The sequence below is a fragment of the Macrobrachium rosenbergii genome, chromosome 23, assembly GCF_040412425.1.
Source record: "Macrobrachium rosenbergii isolate ZJJX-2024 chromosome 23, ASM4041242v1, whole genome shotgun sequence".
NCBI lineage: Eukaryota > Metazoa > Arthropoda > Malacostraca > Decapoda > Palaemonidae > Macrobrachium > Macrobrachium rosenbergii.
In genome coordinates, this window is record NC_089763.1 from 6,560,127 (window position 1) to 6,564,741 (window position 4,615).

Genomic DNA, 4,615 nt, shown 5'->3' on the forward strand with positions numbered 1-4,615 from the left:
TTTTGGGAGATCTAGATATAGTATGTAACTGTCTATAAAATTTTATGGTATTAATTAGTGTTTGATCCTTCTTTGAGGATTAAGAGAATAAGTTACTCTAGGGATAACAGCGTGATTTTCTGTGAGAGTTCTTATCGACAAGAGTAGTTGCGACCTCGATGTTGAATTAAAATTTCAGCTAGGTGTAGCCATTTAGCTGGTGGGTCTGTTCGACCTTCAAAATTTTACATGATTTGAGTTCAAACCGGTGTGAGCCAGGTTGGTTTCTACCTTTTAGGAGTTTAAAAATAGCTTTAGTACGAATGGATTGAGCTTTTGAGATAGTCTTTATATAAGATAAACTTTAATGGATTGCCTTGGCAGATTAGTGCATCGGATCTAGGATCCGTTAATATAGTGATTACTATAGGCAATAGGAAGTAGTTCATTGTGAATCCTTTCCATGATGGATAGACTATTGTGAATCCTTTCTATGATGGATAGACTATTACGAGATTCGAACTCTTGTTGGGTGCTTTGTAAACACTTGTCTTCCTAAAGATAAATGGTCAGTCCATAAGCTTATCTCATGCAATCATCGCTAGTGGGTCGATGAGAAAGAAGGAGAAGTATAAGACCATTTGAATTTGTCCTGTGAGGATGTATGGATCTTCTACTGGTCGGGCTCCAATTTTAGATCAATATAACATTTGTCTGACTGGGTAGAAAGCTAGTCTTCGGAATTTGTTTTTGTGCGTGAACGGTAAAATGAACAGAATAGCTACTGATATGACCAGGGCGATAACTCTCCTTAGTTTATTTGGAATTGATCACAGGATTGCATAAGCAAATAAAAAAAATATCATTCTGGTTAGATGTGTGCTGGTGTGACTAGTGGGTTGGCTGGAATGAAGTTATCTGGGTCTCCAAGTAGATAGGGATCTAGGAGTGTGAGGATGATTAGGGCAGCCAATGTGACTGCGAATCCTACAATGTCTTTAAATGAGAAATATGGGTGGAATGGTACTTTATCTACTTGTCTGGAGATTCCTAGGGGTTGTTCGATCCTGTTTGATGCAAGAATAGAATGTGGACTGTAGAGCAGCTGCCATAATAAATGGAAATAAAAATGAAAGGTGAGGAATTGTGTTAAAGTTGCGTTACTTACTGCGAACCCCCACTCAGATTCATTGTACTAAGTCTTTCCTACAAATGGGATTGCTGACATCAAGTTGGTAATTATGGTAGCTTCCCAGAATGATATTTGTCCTCAGGGTAGTACGTATCCCAGGAAGGCTGTCGCTATAGTTAAGAATAAAATAATTACTCCCACTGATCAGGTGTGTGTATATATAAGAATGGTCCGTAGTAGATTCCTTGACCGATGTGTCAATATAGGCAAATGAAAAAGAATGAGGCACCACTGGCTTGAACTGTTCAGAGAAGTCATCCGTAATTTACATCTCAACAAATGTGGGCTACTTGTGAAAAGGCTAGGTCTACATTTGCTGTGTAATGCATTGTAGAAATAGTCTTGTTGCGATCTGAACCATTAAGCATATGCCCAAAAGAGATCCAAAATTTCAGAGAATGGAAATGTTGGCTGGAGTGGGCAGGTCTACCAGGGCTCTGTTAGCGAATTTAAAAAGTGGGTGTGATTTTCGTCTAGGTGCTGTCATTAGCATGTTCGGAGGGGCCCAGAGAAGGTTGATCTCAGTTTGACTACAACAATGAGAGATAGTAATAAATATAAGATAATTATGCTTGTTAGGGTGGCTATAGTAGGGTTGTACATGTGGCTAAGTGATATTTGTGTAGATTGAATGTCTTGAAGTCTTCTTAGAAATGAGAGTTCTGTTGTATCCTTAGTTGGTGTTACTATTTGGTCAGTGAATGGTAGAATTAGTGTTACAGATATAGGTAGAATAAAAGCTGAGACTATCTTAATTGTGAGTTTGAATGTCTCATTTAAAGCGAGAGAGGCTACGTGAATGAATAGGGCTAGTGTCGCCCCTAGGAAAATTAAAAATAAGATGTAGGAAAATCATATAAATTTTGATAGGAGCCCCGTGGATACACAAATTATAACAGTTTGAAGGATTAGTATGAGTCCTATGGCCAGGGGGTGTGTTATGCGTGTGAAGTGAATTGAAGTTGATATTAGTATAAGAGAGGACAGAAGTAGTGTGTTGATGCAGAAAGTAGTTGATGTAAAAATATTAGTTTTGGAGACTGAGGATGGGAATATTTTCTTCTTTCTGAGCTTCAAGAACAGTAAATTCATCTACGGTTTACAAGACCATTATTTTATTTAAAGTACTGAAACTAATGGTAATTTTCAGTTTTTGATTTTATGTCCCACTGTTTTGTTTGTGTTGTGGTTTGTTAGCTTTTGTGGGGAAACGAAAACATTTGTTAAATATTTTATTAAGTTTCGAGTTTATCATCGTGAATATTTTTTGATTTATGGCTCAGGCTTTTGGACACTTAGGCGGAGATTTGTATTTTGTATTGTTTTTTCTTACTCTCACTACGTGTGAGGGGGCTTTGGCTTTACTTGTTTCTGTTGTTCGTAAGCATGGGAATGATAATTTTGGGAGCCTTAATATTTTAAGATGTTAAAGTTTATTTTAATAGTCTTATGATAACTTTGGTAGTTGATAGGTGACTGGCTGTGCAGGTGTCTTTGTTTTTAGCTAGTTTCGTGTTTGGGGTTTATTCACTTAAAGGGTTTTCTTTTTCTTGTTTAGGATTAGGGTTTGGGTTGGATTATATTGGATATATTTTGATTTGATTGAGTTTTTGAATTATGGCTTTGGTTGTCAGAAGGAGGCAAAAGGTCGAAAATTTAAGGATTTTGATAGCGTGTTTTTATTAGGTAACTTTTTTTTATTATTGAGTTTAGTTTTTAACATTTTCTTGTCTTGACTATTTAATATTTTACGTGTGTTTTGAGAGTTCTTTGATTCCTACTGTGATTTTAATTTTAGGTTGGGGATATCAGCCCGAGCGATTGCAAGCTGGTGTGTATATATTATTTTATACTTTATTTGGTTCTTTGCCTTTGCTAATTTCTATTTTGAGCTTATACAGTAGGGGTGGTTCAATTACATTTGGTTTGTCGTTAGTTCCTGAGGGAAGGTAAGTTTGTTGGGCGTTTGATGTATCTGTAGTGTTATAACTTTTATCGTTAAACTACCCGTCTATCTGGTTCATTTGTGACTGCCTAAGGCTCATGTAGAGGCTCCAGTGGCAGGATCTATCGTTTTAGCCGGTGTTTTATTGAAGCTAGTTGGGTACGGGCTAGTTCGGGTCTGTCCTCTTTTTATTCATTCAGCTGTGGCTTTTAGATGGTTGTGGGTGTCGGTTGGGTTGTTAGGCGGTATTTTCGTAAGTTTTATATGTTTACATCAGACTGACATTAAGGCTTTGATTGCTTATTCTTCTGTGGCGCATATAGGTCTGGTTTTATGTGGTCTAAGAGTTTCTAGGTGGTGGAGCTTGTCTGACGCTGTTATGGTGGGGCACGGCCTTTGTTCTTCTGGTTTGTTTTGTTTGGCTAATATGGTGTATGAATGTCTAGGGAGGCGAAGATTATTGGTCAGAAAGAGGCTGCTTAATTGTATGCCTACCATGGCTTTGTGGTGATTTTTATTAAGGGTTGAAAATATGGCTGCTCCCCCTACCGTTCATTTATTGGGTGAGATCAGTCTTATTTTAAGGGTTGTTTCTTGGGCGTCGTTGGCGATGGTTCCAGCTGCTTTACTTTCTTTTTTTAAGGGCTGCTTATAGATTTTATATGTTTTCTTTTTGCCAGCATGGGAAATATTTTAGGGCTCTGGTTTCTTGTTGCTCGGGTAAGGCTCGAGAATATTTAGTTTTAATGCTTCATTGGTTACCCGTGAATGTTTTAGTGCTGAAGGGTTCGATTTTGGTTTGTTAATAGCTGAAATAGTTTAAATAAAATGTTGGTTTTTGTGGACCCAAAGACAATTTTTTTTTTATTTTAGGCAGTGTTGTGGAATAATAAGATAAATTTAAGGAGTATAGTATTTTTATTGATTGTGTCTGTTATTAGTCTGGTTACCTCTTTAAACTTGCTTTTTCTGGTTGTTGTTATTTTTTAGACTGGGAGCTCATTAGAATTGATAGAGCTAGCATTGAAATAGCTTTGATTATTGACTGGATGCCAGTGATGTTTATGTCTTTCATTTGTTTTATTTCTTTTATGGTTTTATTCTATAGAGGTGGTTATATGTCTGGGGATTACAATACTGGGCGTTTTATATATCTGGTTTTAGGGTTTGTTCTTTCTATGCTTTTGTTGATTATTAGCCCTAACATGATTAGAATTTTGTTGGGGTGAGATGGCCTGGGTTTAGTGTCTTACGCTTTGGTTATTTATTACCAAAATGAAAAATCTGCTGGGGTCGGTATGTTAACAACTTTGTCTAATTTGGTGGGCGATGTAGCTATTTTACTTAGCATTTCTTTGATATTGAGTTTAGGGGGCTGAAATTTTTATTTTTATGTTGGGGAAGAGTGTATTGCCAATAGTTATGTCATTTTTTTAGTTGTGTTGGCGGCCATGACTAAGAGAGCTCAAATTCCGTTTTCTGCTTGGCTTCCTGCGATG

General features: G+C 36.9%; 1 pseudogene; it reads right to left on the bottom strand.

Annotated features, from left to right (window-relative positions):
- Positions 1–566: 566 nt before the first annotated feature.
- LOC136850981 (cytochrome b-like) lies at positions 567–1,658 on the bottom strand (annotated as a pseudogene).
- Positions 1,659–4,615: the final 2,957 nt, after the last annotated feature.